The sequence below is a fragment of the Triticum aestivum genome, chromosome 6B (genome assembly GCF_018294505.1).
Source record: "Triticum aestivum cultivar Chinese Spring chromosome 6B, IWGSC CS RefSeq v2.1, whole genome shotgun sequence".
NCBI lineage: Eukaryota > Viridiplantae > Streptophyta > Magnoliopsida > Poales > Poaceae > Triticum > Triticum aestivum.
The window spans coordinates 91,485,519-91,501,996 of record NC_057810.1 but is presented as its reverse complement, the minus strand read 5'-3'; positions in this window follow the sequence as shown (position 1 = coordinate 91,501,996).

Here is a 16,478-nt window from a genome sequence, read left to right as displayed (position 1 = left end):
TTTGAGTCCGAAGGGCATTGTGTTGAAGCAGAATGGTCTGTATGGAGTAATGAATGCCGTTGCGGCCTGATCTTTTTCCGCCATCTTGATTTGATGGTATCCGGAGTATTAGTCGAGGAAGCACAATGAAACGTGCCCTGCGGTAGCATCGATGGTTTGGTCGATGCGGGGGAGGGGGAAAGGATCCTTTGGACAGGCCTTGTTAAGGTCTGAGGCACTCTCCATCGCACAGTATTTTTGTACTATGGTTGCCAGGTCAGCAAAGCGTGTAACTTCACCACGACTTATGGCGTTCATGATTCCCTTGTCCGTGCAATTGTTGCAGAAAATTGAGATTGCGCTTTCCTCACGGCAGTCCTTTATCCTGTCCATAACCAGGAGGAATCTGGCCCAGTAATGATGTACTGTTTCATCGGGCTCTTGCCGTATTTGAGATAGATCGCTTATGTTCGGGTGGGCGGGCGGAATTAAATTCGGAACCCCGCCCAATCTGAGGCTCAAAGGCCGAGAAGTTTCCGGATTTGGAAGGTTGGATTGTCGGATGTTATCCAATAAATCTGGTCTGATGCCTGACTTTAGGTTCAATACTTGATTGACATTTGTCCCTCCGCGGGAATCCAGCATGGAGGGATCGGGAATCTGGACATTACTGGTCTTTAACATAGAAGAAGAGTCGCCGCGTTGTTCCTCTACCACAACAACATGGTGGGTAGCCTGGGGAGAGTTAATTTCTCTCAGATTGGTTTTAAGCCCAATCTGATCATAGTCTGTAGCGACTCCCAGGGCGGCGATGCAATCCAAGAGCTCATTTACGGAGGAGAGCTCCATCGGATCTAGCTGCTCGGCGAATTCCGAGTTGACGTGAAGATCGCTTTTGATGACCTGAGAGGTCATTGTCGGAGCGGCGACCGAACATGCAGTCATAAGAAAACCACCTAGCCGGATAGTTTGGCCGGTGGCCAAAGCTCCCTTGACGACGGCGCTGTATTTAAATACAGGAAAGGCATCCCTCCTGATTGCGACGGCACAGAGGAACTCTCAATGAAAGCACCAATGTCGGTGTCAAAACCGGCGGATCTCGGGTAGGGGGTCCCGAACTGTGCGTCTAGGCGGATGGTAGCAGGAGACTAGGGACACGATGTTTTACCCAGGTTTGGGCCCTCTTGATGGAGGTAAAACCCTACGTCCTGCTTGATTGATATTGATGATGTGGGTATTACAAGAGTAGATCTACCACGAGATCAAGGAGGCTAAACCCTAGAAGCTAGCCTATGGTATGATTGTTCTTCGTCCTATGGACTAAAGCCATCCGGTTTATATACACACCGGAGAGGGCTAGGGTTACACAGAGTCGGTTACAATGGTAGGAGATCTACATATCCGTATTACCAAGCTTGCCTTCCACGCCAAGGAAAGTCTCATTCGGACACGGGACGAAGTCTTCAATCTTGTATCTTCATTGTCTTGGAGTCCGGCTGATGTGATAGTTCGGCTATCCGGACACCCCCTAGTCCAAGACTCCCTCAACCTCCATAATCGAGAAAAATGTCCTTATTTACTCCAAGGACAATTTTGACTGATGTCCAATGATCCACTCCTGGATCATTCTTGTACCCCTTGACTGACTCATGGCAAGGCACACTTCCGGTGCGGTACTTAGCATAGCATACTATAGAGCCTGCGTCTAAAGCATAGGGGACGACCTTCGTCCTTTCTCTCTCTTCTGCCGTGGTCGAGCTTTAACTCTTAACTTCATACCTTACAACTCAGGCAAGAACTCCTTCTTTGACTGATCCATCTTGAACACCTTCAAGATCATGTCAAGGTATGTGCTCATTTGAAAGTACCATTTAGCGTTTTTGATCTATCCTCATAGATCTTGATGCTCAATGTTCAAGTAGCTTAATCCAGGTTTTCCATTGAAAACACTTTTCAAATAACCCCATATGCTTTCCAAAAATTCTACATCATTTTTGATCAACAATATGTCAACAACATATACTTATCAGAAATTCTATAGTGCTCCCACTCATTTCTTTGGAAATACAAGTTTCTCATAAACTTTGTACAAACCCAAAATCTTTGATCATCTCATCAAAGCATGCATTCCAACTCCGAGATGCTTACTCCATTCCTTAGAAGGATCGCTGGAGCCAACATACCTTTTAGCATCCTTAGGATCGACAAAACTTTTCTGATTGTATCACATACAACCTATCCTTACGGAAACTAGTAAGGAAACTCGTTTTGACATCTAATTGGCTGATTTCATAAATGCAGCTAATGCTAACATGATTTCGACGGACTTAAGCATCGCTACGGATGAGAAAATCTCATCGTAGTCAACTCCTTGAACTTGTGAAAAACTCTTCGCCACAAGTCGAGCTTCACAGACGGTGACATTACCGTCCATGTCCGTCTTCTTCTTAAAGATCCATTTATCTCAATGGCTTGCCGATCAACGGGCAAGTCCACCAAAGTCCATGCTTTGTTCTGATACATGGATCCTATCTCGGATTTCATGGCTTCTAACCATTTGTTGGAATATGGGCCCACCATTGCTTCTCCATAGCTCGTAGGTTGATTGTTGTCTAGCAACATGACCCTCAAGACAGGATTACTGTACCACTCTGAAGTAGTACGCATCCTCGTCACCCTACGAGGTACGGTAGTGACTTGATCCGAAGTTTCATGATTACTATCATAAGCTTCTACTTCAATTGGTGTAGGTGCCACAGGAACAACTTTCTGTGCCCTGCTACACACTAATTCTAGTGATGATTCAATAACCATATCAAGTCTCCACCATCCTCCCACTCAATTTTCGAGACAAACTTTTTCTCGAGAAAGGACCTGATTCAAGAAACAATCCCTATTGCTTTCGGATCTGAATTAGGAGGTATACCCAATTGTTTTGGGTGTCCTATGAAGATGCATTTTATCCGCTTTGGCGAGCTTATCAACCTGAAACCTTTTCACATAAGCGTCGCAGCCCCAAACTTTTTAAAAAACGACAACTCAGGTTTCTCCAAACCATAGTTCAAACGGTGTCGTCTCAACAGAAATATGTGGTGCCCTATTAAAGTGAGTGCGGTTGTCTCTAATGCCTAACCCATGAACGATAGTGGTAATTCGATAAGAGACGTCATGGTACGCACCATATCCAATAGGGTGCAACTATGATGTTCGGACACACCATCACACTATGGTGTTCCAGGCGGTATTAATTGTGAAACAATTTCCAGAGTGTCTTAATTGCGTGCCAAAGCTCGTAACTCAGATACTCATCTCTATGATCATATCATAGACATTTTATCCTCTTGTCACGATGATCTTCAACTTCACTCTGGAATTACTTGAACCATTCAATAATTCAGACTTTGTGTTTTATCAAGTAAATATACTCAACATCTACTCAAATCATCTGTGAAGTAAGAACGTAACGATATTCACTGCATGCCTCAGCACTCATTGTACTGCACACATCAAAATGTGTTACTTCCAACAAGTTGCTATCTTGTTCCATTTTACTGAAAACGAGGCTTTTTAGTCATCTTGCCCATGTGGTATGATTTGCATATCTCAAGTGATTCTAAATCAGGTGAGTCCAAACGATCCATCTGCATGGAGTTTCTCCATGCGTATATACCAATAGACATGGTTCGCATGTCCCAAAATTTTCAAAAAGGAGTGAGTCCAAAGATCCATCAACATGGAGCTTCTTCACGTGTTTTACACTAATATGACTTACATGTCAGTGCCACAAGTAAGTGGTACTATCATTACTATCTTATATCTTTTGGCATGAAAATGTGTATCACTACGATCGAGATTCAATATTCCTTTTAGGTGCAAGACCATTGAAGGTATTATTCAAATAAACAGAGTAACCATTATTCTCCTTAAATGAATAATCGTATTGCGATAGACATAATCCAATCATGTCTATGCTCAACGCAAACACCAAATAACAATTATTTAGGTTTAACACCAATCTCGATGGCAGAGGGAGCATACGATGCTTGATCACATCAACCTTGGAAACACTTCCAACACATATCGTCAGCTCACATTTAGTTAGTCTCCGTTTATTCCGTAGCTTTTATTTCGAGTTACTAACACTTAGCAACCGAACCGGTATCTAATACCCTGGTGCTACTAGGAGTACTAGTAAAGTACACATTTAATTAAATGTATATCCAATATACTTCTATCGACCTTGCCATCCTTCTCATCTACCAAGTATCTAGGGTGGTTCTGCTTCAGTGTCCGTTCCTCTCATTACAGAAGCACTTAGTCTCGGGTTTGGGTTCAACCTCGGGTTTCTTCACTGGAGCAGCAACTGATTTGCCGTTTCATGAAGTATCCCTTCTTGCCCTCGCCCTTCTTGAAACTAGTGGTTTACTAACCATCAACAATTGATGCTCCTTCTTGATTTCTACATTTGTGGTGTCAAACATCGCGAATAGCTCAAGGATCATCATATCTATCCCTGTTATGTTATAGTTCATCACGAAGCTCTAGTAGCTTGGTGCCAATGTCTTTGGAGAAACATCACTATCTCATCTGGAAGATTAACTCCCACTCGATTCAAGTGATTGTTGTACCCAGACAATCTGAGTACACGCTCAACGATTGAGATCTTCTCCCTTAGTTTGTAGGCTAGAAAACTCGTCGGAGGTCTCATACCTCTTGACGTGGGCACGAGCCTGAAATCCCAATTTCATCTCTTGGAAAATCTCATATGTTCTGCGACATTTCAAAATGTCTACGTCTGCCTCAATTCTAAACCATTTAACATTACCGAACTATCATGTAGTCATCAAAACGTGTATGTCAGATGTTCGCAACATCCACAGACCATGTTCGAGGTCCCCCACACCGAGCGGTGCATTAAGGACATAAGCCTTCTACTGTCCGCATAATTGCTACTGTCAACTTTCAAATATATTTTCTCTAGGAACATATCTAAAACAGTAGAACTAAAGCGCGAGCTATGACATAATTTGCAAAGGCTTTTTGACTATGTTCAGGATAATTAAGTTCATCTTATGAACTCCCACTCAGATAGACATCCCTCTAGTCGTCTACGTGATTACATGATCCGAGTCAACTAGGCCGTGTCCGATCATCACGTGAGACAGACTAGTCATCATCGGTGAACATCTTCATGTTGATCGTATCTACTATACGACTCATGCTCGACCTTTCGGTCTCTTGTGTTCCGAGGCCATGTGTGTACATGCTAGGCTCGTCAAGTTAACCTAAGTGTTTTGCGTGTGTAAATCTGGCTTACACCCGTTGTATGTGAACGTTAGAATCTATCACACCCGATCATCACATGGTGCTTCGAAACAATAAACTTTCGCAACGGTGCACAATTAGGGGGAACACTTTCTTGAAATTTTAATCAGGGATCATCTTATTTACTACCGTCGTTCTAAGCAAATAAGATGCATAAACTTGATAAACATCACATGCAATCAAATAGTGACATGATATGGCCAATGTCATTTTGCTCCTTTTGATCTCCATCTTCGGGGCTCCATGATCATCATCGTCACCGGCATGACACCATGATCTCCATCATCGTGTCTCCATGAAGTTGTCTCGCCAACTTATTACTTCTACTACTAAGGCTACCGGTTAACAATAAAGTAAAGTAATTACATGGCGTTGTTCAATGACACGCAGGTCATACAATAAATAAAGACAACTCCTATGGCTCCTGCCGGTTGTCATACTCATCGACATGCAAGTCGTGATTCCTATTACAAGAACATGATCAATCTCATACATCACATATCATTCATCACATTCTTTTTGGCCATATCACACCACATAGCATACCCTGCAAAAACAAGTTAGACGTCCTGTAATTGTTGTTTGCATGTTTTACATGGCTGCTAAGGGTTTCTAGCAAGAACGTTTCTTACCTACGCAAAAGCCACAACATCATATGACAATTGCTATTTACCCTTCATAAGGACCCTTTTCATCGAATCTGATCCGACTAAAGTGGGAGAGACTAGCACCCGCTAGCCACCTTATGCAACAAGTGCATGTCAGTCGGTGGAACATGTCTCACGTAAGAGTATGTGTAAGGTCGGTCCGGGCCGCTTCATCCCACAGTGCCGCCGAATCAAGATTGGACTAGTAACGGTAAGAATATTGAACAAGATCAACGCCCACAACTACTTTGTGTTCTACTAGTGCAAAGAATCTACGCAATAGACCTAGCTCATGATACCACTGTTGGGGAACGTAGCAGAAATTCAAACTTTTCCTACGAATCACGAAGATCTATCTATGGAGAAACCATCAACGAGGGGAAGGAGAGTACATCTACATACCCTTGTAGATCGCTAAGCGGAAGCGTTCAAGAGAACGGGGTTGAAGGAGTCGTACTCGTCGTGATCCAAATCACCGGAGATCCTAGTGCCGAATGGACGACACCTCCGCGTTCAACACACGTACAACCCGGTGACGTCTCCCATGCCTTGATCCAGCAAGGAGAGAGGAAGAGGTTGGGGAAGACTCCATCCAGCAGCAGCACAATGGCGTGGTGGTGATGGAGGAGCGTGGCAATCCTGCAGGGCTTCGCCAAGCACCGCGGGAGAGGAGGAGAAAGAGAGGTAGGGCTGCGCCAACAGGAGAAGAACTTCATGTGTTGGGCTTCCCCTTTGCCTCCACTATATATAGGGGGAGAGGGGGGGATGCGCCCCCACCTAGGGTTCCACCCCTAGGGGCGGCGGCCAGCCCTAGATCCCATCTATGGGGGCGGCCAAGGGGGGGAGAGGGGAAACTTGCCCCCCAAGTCAGGTGGAGGCGCCCCCTCCCCAAATCCTAGGCGCCTTGGGCCCTTGTGGGGGGGCGCACCAGCCACCTGGGGCTGGTCCCCTCCCACACTTGGCCCATGCAGCCCTCCAGGGTTGGTGGCCCCACTTGGTGGACCCCCGGGACCCTCCCGGTGGTCCCGGTACGTTATCGATAAAACCCGAAACTTTTCCGGTGACCAAAACAGGACTTCCCATATATAAATCTTTACCTCCGGACCATTCCGGAACTCCTCGTGACGTCCGGGATCTCATCCGGGACTACGAACAACATTCGGTAACCACACACAAACTTCCTTTTATAACCCTAGCGTCATTGAACCTTAAGGGTGTAGACCCTACGGGTTCGGGAACGATGCGGACATGACCGAGACATTCTCTGCTCAATAACCAACAATGGGATCTGGATACCCATGTTGGCTCCCACATGTTCCACGATGATCTCATCAGTTGAACCACGATGTCGAGGATTCGATCAATCCCGTATACAATTCCCTTTGTCTAGCGGTATTATACTTGCCCGAGATTCGATCGTCGGTATACCGATACCTTGTTCAATCTTGTTACCGGCAAGTCTCTTTACTCGTTCCGTAACACATCATCCCGTGATCAACCCCTTGGTCACATTGTGCACATTATGATGATGTCCTACCGAGTGGTCCCAAGAGACACCTCTCCGTCAACCGGAGTGACCCAGTCTCGATTTGTGCCAACCCAACAGACACTTTCAGAGATACTCGTAGTGCACCTTTATAGCCACCCACTTACGTTGTGACATTTGGTACACCCAAAGCATTCCTACGGTATCTGGGAGTTGCACAATCTCATGGACTAAAGGAAATGATACTTGACATTAGAAAAGCTTTAGCATACGAACTACACGATCCTTGTGCTAGGCTTAGGATTGGGTCTTGTCCATCACATCATTCTCCTAATGATGTGATCGCATTATCAACGACATCCAATGTCCATGGTCAGGAAACTGTAACCATCTATTGATCAACGAGCTAGTCAATTAGAGGCTTACTAGGGACATGGTGTTGTCTATGTACCAACACATGTATCTGAGTTTCCTACCAATACAATTATAGCATGGATAATAAACGATTATCATGAACAAGGAAATATAATAATAACTAATTTATTATTGCCTCTAGGGCATATTTCCAACAAAACGAAGTCCAAACGGAATGAAACCTTCGGGAGCGTTATTTTTGGAACAAATCTGATCCGGAGAGCCTGGAGTGCAAGTCAAGAAAGCTCCGAGGGCCCCACGAGATAGGAGGGAGCGCCCCCCCTGTAGGGCGCGCCCCCTATCTCATGGGCCCCTCGGGCGTCCATCGACGTACTTCTTCCTCCTATATATACCTACGGACCCCGAAAACATCTAGGGGCACCATGAAACACAATTTCCACCGCCGTAGCTTTCTGTATCCGCGAGATCCCTTCTTGGAGCCTTCGCCGGCACTCTGCCGGAGGGGGAATCGATCACGGAGGGCTTCTACATCAACACCATAGCCTCTCCGATGAGTTGTGAGTAGTTTACCACAAACCTATGGGTCCATAGTTATTAGCTAGATGGCTTCTTCTCTCTTTTTGGATCTCAATACAATTTTCTCCCCGTCTCTTGTGGAGATCTATTTGATGTAATCTCTTTTTGCGGTGTGTTTGTCAATATCCGATGAATTGTGAGTTTATGATCAGATTTATCTATGGTTATTAATTGAATCTTCTCTGAATTATTTTATGTATGATGGAGTTATCTTTGCAAGTCTCTTTGAATTATCGGTTTGGTTTGGCCTACTAGATTGATCTTTCTTGCAATGGGAGAAGTGCTTAGCTTTGGGTTCAATCTTGCGGTGTACTTACCCAGTGACAGAACGGGTTGCAAGACACGTATTGTATTGTTTCCATCGAGGATAACAAGATGGGGTTTATATCATATTGCATGAGTTTATCCCTCTACATCATATCATCTTGCTTAATGCGTTACTCCGTTCTTATGAACTTAATACTCTAGATGCATACTGGATAGCGGTCGATGTGTGGAGTAATAGTAGTAGATGCAGGCAGGAGTCGGTCTACTTGTTTTGGATGTGATGCCTATATACATGATCATGCCTAGATAACGTCATAATTATTCGCTTTTCTATCAATTGCTTGACAGTAATTTGTTCACCCACCATAATACTTATGCCCTCGAGAGAAGCCTCTAGTGAAACCTATGGCCCCCGGGTCTATCTCTTATCATATTTGCTTTCAATCTACTTTTATTTGCATCTTTACTTTCTTGCATCTATACTATAAAATACCAAAAATATATTTATCTTATCATACTATCTCTATCAGATCTCACTTTCGCAAGTGGCCGTGAAGGGATTAACAACCCCTTTATTGCGTTGGTTGCGAGTTCTCAGTTTGTTTCTGTAGGTGCGTGGGACTTTTGAGGAGCCTCCTACTGGATTGATACCTTGGTTCTCAAAAACCGAGGGAAATACTTAAGCTACACTTGCTGCATCACCCTATCCTCTTCGGGGAAAACCAACACTAGCTCAAGACATAGCAAGAAAGATTTCTGGCGCCATTGCCGGGTAGGTCTTCACTCAAGTCAAGACATACCAAGTACCCATCACAAACTCATATCCCTCGCATTTACATTATTTGCCATTTCCCTCTCGTTTTCCTCTCCCCCACTTCATCTTTGCCGTTTTATTCTCCCTCTCTTTCCCAATCTCCTCTCTCTTTTGATTGCCTCTCTATTTGCTTGTGTCTCCATGTGCCTTCTATATGCTTGCATCTTCGCTTGCTGAAAATCTATTGATATGGATCCACTTAAAGTGTTCTACTTGGATCATCTCCGATCCTTATGTGCTCGTGCTAAAACCCCAACTAGCCTAGTTGATGGGAAATCTTTAGATGAGCATGCTCGTTTTGTGCGTCATCGTTCGTCTGAAAAAGGGAAGGTCTTATGGTATCATATAAATAGTTTGCTATGTTATGCTTGGAATCTTTGTGAAAGTTGTGATTTTACTTGTTGCTCTAAGAACCCTAAAAAACACCTTCCCTACCTATGTGAGTTCAATGATAATGAAATCTTATCTTCTTATGCAAAGGATGTTTATAGTTACTATGATATCGAACAAATTGAAGAATTTGTCATTTTTAAGGGTGCACATGAAGTTGCTTCTTTGATTGAAAAGTATGATTTTACTCTCAACAAGTCTGAAAATTCCGTCATACTTAATTATTGCAATGAAAACTTTGCTCATAATGTCTATGTCCAAGAATTTACTGAAAGAATGACCGTTGCTTTGGAAGAAAATAATGATATGCATGAATCTATAGATAATGATGATTCCGATGATTTGGTTGAAATATCCCTTGATGAACATGATGCTTGCTATTCTTGTGGCCATGATGCTAATATTTATGAAAATGAATTTGCTATAGTTCCTTATGTGAAACATGAGATTGTTGCTATTGCACCCATACTTGGTAGTTCCTTTAATAAAAAGCATGATTGTAATGATGTTACTATAAATTCTCTTGATGTCAATTGTGCTAATAATATGGAAAACCCTAAGCTTGGGGATGCTAGTTTTGCTATATCTACTACTTGTTGCTATAATCATGATTGGGGTGATTCTTCTTATGTTCTTAAAAAATTATTTAAGCCCCATGATGATTACGAGATTGATAATAGTGTTTACAATATTATTGAAAGTGGGTTTGGAAGAGTGTCAACTTTAGATACCACATATTTGGATTTTGATCAATCTGATGAATTTTTTGATAAAAGTGGGCTTGGAGATGTCATGACTTTAGTTAATGTTAATCCCACTATTTTGGAAGAGTGTCAACTTTGCATACATGTGGATCTTGTTAAAAATATGTTTTGTGATAGCTATATTGTTGAATTTGCTTATGATCCTACTTGTAATTATTATGAGAGGGTAAAATATGGTCGTAGAAATTTTTATGTTACTAAATTACCTCTCGTTATGTTGAGATTGCTATTGTTTCTTTCCGCTTCCTTGCATATGCTAGTTTTTGCTTGCCTTGATAAAATTTTTGTCTATAAGATGACTATGCATAGGAAGTATGTTAGACTTAGATGTGTTTGTAACGTGTTTTATGATGCTCTCTTTGTGCTTCAATTCTTGTCTTTCATGTGAGCATCATTGAAATCTCAATGCCTAGCTAGGGGCGTTAAACGATAGCGCTAGTTGGGAGGCAACCTAATTTTCTTTATGTTCTTTGTTTTTGGTCCTGTTTAGTGTTAAATTTTGTTTCTACTTTCTGTTTAGATGTGTTTTTATCTTTTGTTTAGCGTTTGTGCCAAGTAGAACCTATAGGATAAACTATGATGATGGTGGATTCGATTCTGCTGAAAAACAGAAACTTTGCACTCCCGAGAAACAATTCAATAAATCACAGAAAGGAGATTTTGCATTGATTCTTTTTGCTGATGATAAATAAACAAATTTTCCAGTACTTCCTATTTTGGTAGGATTTTTAGAGTTCCAGAAGTTTGCGTTAGTTACAGATTGCTACAGACTGTTCTGTTTTTGACAGATTCTGTTTTTGTGTGTTGTTTGCTTATTTCAATGCAGCTATGGCTAATAAATTAGTTTATAAACCATAAGGAAGTTGTAATACAGTAGGTTTAACACTAAAATAAATAAAGAATGAGTTCATTGAAGTACCTTATGTGGTGGTTTTGTTTTCTTTCACTAACGAAGCTTATAAGATTTCCCCGTTGAGTTTTGTGTTGTGAAGTTTTCAAGTTTTGGGTAAAGCTTTTATGGACTATGGAATAAAGAGTGGCAAGAGCCTAAGCTTGGGGATGCTTATGGCACCCCAATATATTCAAGAATATCCAAAAGCCTAAGCTTGGGGATGCCCCGGGAAGGCATCCCCTCTTTCGTCTTCGTTCATTGGTAACTTTACTTGGAGCTATATTTTTATTCGCTACATGATATGTGTTTTGCTTGGAGCGTCATGTAGTATATTGGTCTTTGCTTGTTAGTTTACCACAATCATCCTTGCTGTAACAAACCTTTTTGTAGAAGCCTATTTGATTAGAATTTGCTAGACTACTTTATGTACTTCACTTATATCTTTTGAGCTTGATAGTTTTTGCTCTAGTGCTTCACTTATATCTTTTAGAGCATGGTGGCGGATTAATTTTATAGAAATTGCTAGTCTCTCAGGCTTCACTTATATTATTTTGAGAGTCTCTTAGAACAGCATGGTATTTGCTATGGTTTTAATTTGGTTCTAGAATGATGAGTATCCAAGTTGGGTATAATAAAAACTATCATAGGAAGTGAATTGGATGCTATGATCAATTTGATGCTTGATAATTGTTTTGCGATATGGAGGTAGTAATATTAAAGTCATGCTAGTTGGGTGATTATGGATTGAAAGAATGCTTGTGTTGAAGTTTGTGATTCCCGTAGCATGCACGTATGGTGAACCGCTTTGTGATGAAGTTGGAGCACAATTTTATTTATTGATTGTCTTCCTTATGAGTGGCAGTCGGGGATGAGCGATGGTCTTTTCCTACCAATCTATCCCCCTAGGAGTATGCGTGTAGTGCTTTGGTTTTTGATGGCTTCTACATTTTTACAACAAGTATATGAGTTCTTTTGATTAATGTTGAGTCCATGGATTATACGCACTCCTTTCACCCCTCCATTATTGCAAGCCTCTCTTGTATCGTGCAACTTTCGCCGGTACCATACACCCACCTTATACCTTCCTCAAAACAGCCACCATACCTACCTATTATGGCATTTCCATAGCCATTCCGAGATATATTGCCATGCAAATTTCCACCGTTCCATTCATATGACACACATTACTTTTGTCATATTGCTATTTGCATGATCATGTAGTTGACATCGTATTTGTGGCAAAGCCACCATCATATTCTTCATACATGTCGCCCTTGATTCATTTCATATCCCGGTATACCGCCGGAGGCATTCACTTAGAGTCATATCTTGTTCTAGCTTTGAGTTGTAAATCCACAAAAGTGTGATGATCTTTATTATTAGAGCATTGTCCCAGTGAGGAAAGGATGATGAGGACTATGATTCCCCCACAAGTCGGGATGAGACTTTGGACTTTGCAAAAAGAAAAAGAAAAAGAAAAAAAGGGGGGAGGCCAAAGAAAAAAAAGAGAAGGCCAAAATGAAAAAAAAGAAGAAATAAAAAAAAGAAAAAAAAGAGAATGAGAGAAAAAGAGAGAAGGGACAATGCTACTATCTCTTTTTCCACACTTGTGCTTCAAAATAGCACCATGATCTTCATGATAGAGAGTCTCATATGTTGTCACCTTCATTTACTAGCGGGAATTTTTCATTATTGAACTTGGCTTGTATATTCCAATGATGGGCTTCCTCAAAATGCCCTAGGCTTCGTGAGCAAGCAAGTTGGATGCACACCCACTAGTTTTCTTTTGTTGAGCTTTCATATATTTATAGCTCTTGTGCATCCGTTTCATGGCAATCCCTACTCACTCACATTGATATCTACTAATAGGCATTTCCATAGCCCGTTGATATGCCTAGTTGATGTGAGACTATCTTCTCCTTCTTTTTGTCTTCTCCACAACCACCGTTCTATTCCACATATAGTGCTATGTCCATGGCTCACGCTCATGTATTGCGTGAAAGTTGAAAGAGTTTGAGATTATTAAAGAATGAAACAATTGCTTGGCTCGTCATCGGGGTTGTGCATGATTAAATACTTTGTGTGATGAAGATAGAGCATAGCCAGACTATATGATTTTATAGGGATAACTTACTTTTGGCCATGCTATTTTGAGAAGACATGATTACTTGCTTGGTATGCTTGAAGTATTACTATTTCTTATGTCAACATGAACTTTTATTTTGTATTACTTGGATCTGAACATTCATGCCACAATGAAAGAAAATTACATTATGAATTATGCTAGGTAGCATTCCACATCAAAAATTCTCTTTTTATCATTTACCTACTCGAGGACGAGCAGGAATTAAGCTTGGGCATGCTTGATACGTCTCCAACATATCTATAAGTTTTGATTGTTCCATGCTATTATATTACCTGTTTTGGATGCTTATGGGCTTTATTCTACATATTTATATCATTTTTGGGACTAACCTACTAACCGGAGGCCCAGCCCATATTGCTGTTTTTTTGCCTATTTCAGTATTTCGAGGAAAAGGAATATCAAACAGAGTCCAAATGGAATGAAACCTTCGGGAGCGTTATTTTTGGAACAAATCTGATCCGGAGAGCCTGGAGTGCAAGTCAAGAAAGCTCCGAGGGCCCCACGAGATAGGAGGGCGCGCCCCCCCTGTAGGGCGTGCCCCCCTGTAGGGCGCGCCCCCTGTCTCGTGGGCCCCTCGGGCGTCCACCGACGTACTTATTCCTCCTATATATACCTACGGACCCCGAAAACATCCAGGGGCACCACGAAACACAATTTCCACCGCCGTAACCTTCTGTATCCGCGAGATCCCATCTTGGAGCCTTCACTGGCACTCTGCCGGAGGGGAAAATGATCACAGAGGGCTTCTACATCAACACCATAGCTTCTCCGATGAGTTGTGAGTAGTTTACCACAGACCTACGGGTCCATAGTTATTAGCTAGATGGCTTCTTCTCTCTTTTTGGATCTCAATACAATGTTCTCCCCCTCTCTTGTGGAGATCTATTCGATGTGATCTCTTTTTGCGGTGTGTTTGTCAAGATCCAATGAATTGTGAGTTTATGATCAGATTTATCTATGGTTATTAATTGAATCTTCTCTGAATTATTTTATGTATGATTGAGTTATCGTTGCAAGTCTCTTCGAATTATAGGTTGGTTTGGCCTACTAGATTGATCTTTCTTGCCATGGGAGAAGTGCTTAGCTTTGGGTTCAATCTTGCGGTGTTCTTACCCAGTGACAGAAAGGGTTGCAAGACACGTATTGTATTGTTGCCATCGAGGATAACAAGATGGGGTTTATATCATATTGCATGAGTTTATCCCTCTACATCATATCATCTTGCTTAATGTGTTACTCCGTTCTTATGAACTTAATACTCTATATGCATGCTGGATAGCGGTCGATGTGTGGAGTAATAGTAGTAGTTGCTGGCAGGAGTCGGTCTACTTGTTTTGGATGTGATACCTATATACATGATCATGCCTAGATAACGTCATAATTATTCGCTTTTCTATCAATTGCTTGACAGTAATTTGTTCACCCACCATAATACTTATGCTCTCGAGATAAGCCTCTAGTGAAACCTATGGCCCCCTGGTCTATTTCTTATCATATTTGCTTTCAATCTACTTTTATTTGCATCTTTACTTTCCTGCATCTATATTATAAAATACCAAACATATATTTATCTTATCATACTATCTCTATCAGATCTCACTTTCGCAAGTGGCCGTGAAGGGATTGACAACCCCTTTATTGCGTTGGTTGCGAGTTCTCAGTTTGTTTGTGTAGCTGCGTGGGACTTTTGAGGCGCCTCCTACTGGATTGATACCTTGGTTCTCAAAAACTGAGGGAAATACTTACGCTACACTTGCTGCATCACCCTCTCCTCTTTGGGGAAAACCAACGCTAGCTCAAGACATAGCAAGCCTGATCCGCATTCTATCAGCAACAGGCTCGAAGGTATCAAAGCAGAGAAGTACAGGCCAAAGCTTACAACATTGGCGAACTCGTTCTACGCCTACCTGAGAAGAAGCAGAACAAACTCAAACCCAAGTGGGAGGGTCCCTACATCATTGATAAAGTTCTCACCGGAGGAGTGTACCGTCTGTGCAGTGCATCTGACAATAGACTCGAGCCGAACCCATGGAACGCGGCCAGACTCCGGAGATTCTACGCCTAGCACCGAAGCCAGTGTTCGTCTCCTTAACTCCACGCCTTCAATTATGTTCTCTCTCCTCCTTTCTCGACCATTTTTCCTTTTTTTACAGCCTTCAAACTGTAAGGATGCCCTGAGCATTCCGGCTGCATTGTGCGTGCACACTATACCTTGGGGCTTCCTATTCGGAAGGTAAATATAACCACTTTAATGGCTTCTTGCCAGCCACATATGAATTTTTCTCTCCATATGTGCCTTTTCTTCACCATTATATGCATCGATATGACTTAAGTTTTGGCCATGCTGGGTTGCCTGGCTCTTGTATTTATGCCCTATGTTCCCGTTAATTCGGCTAGGGCATAAGGGGAGCACCTTTGCGATTGTTACTGCCGGTTGAGCCGGATGTGTACCTCAGACTGGGTGAAGCCGAAAGCTAGTGTTCTTAAGGGAATATTTGGTCAGTGAACAAAAGATGTCCTCGTTCATAACAACGAAAATACCCAGATATTTTGTTTCCTGCGCTTCTGTTCGCAGTTTGGACATGCACATTGATGCATGCACACCCAGAGGAAGGAACCCCTAGCGGAACTATTCTCTTTGGAAGATGTTTCTTACTATCCATGTAATATAATATAACTAGTTGGGTACTTGTCTGTTCAAGCACTTATGACCCCTACGCCTGGTTTCCACGCATACCCCAGTTTTTCCATAACTGTGCGGGTATTCGGATACACCCCGGGCTGTCGGACCCGGGGGCTGAAGCAAAAAGGTCCGCC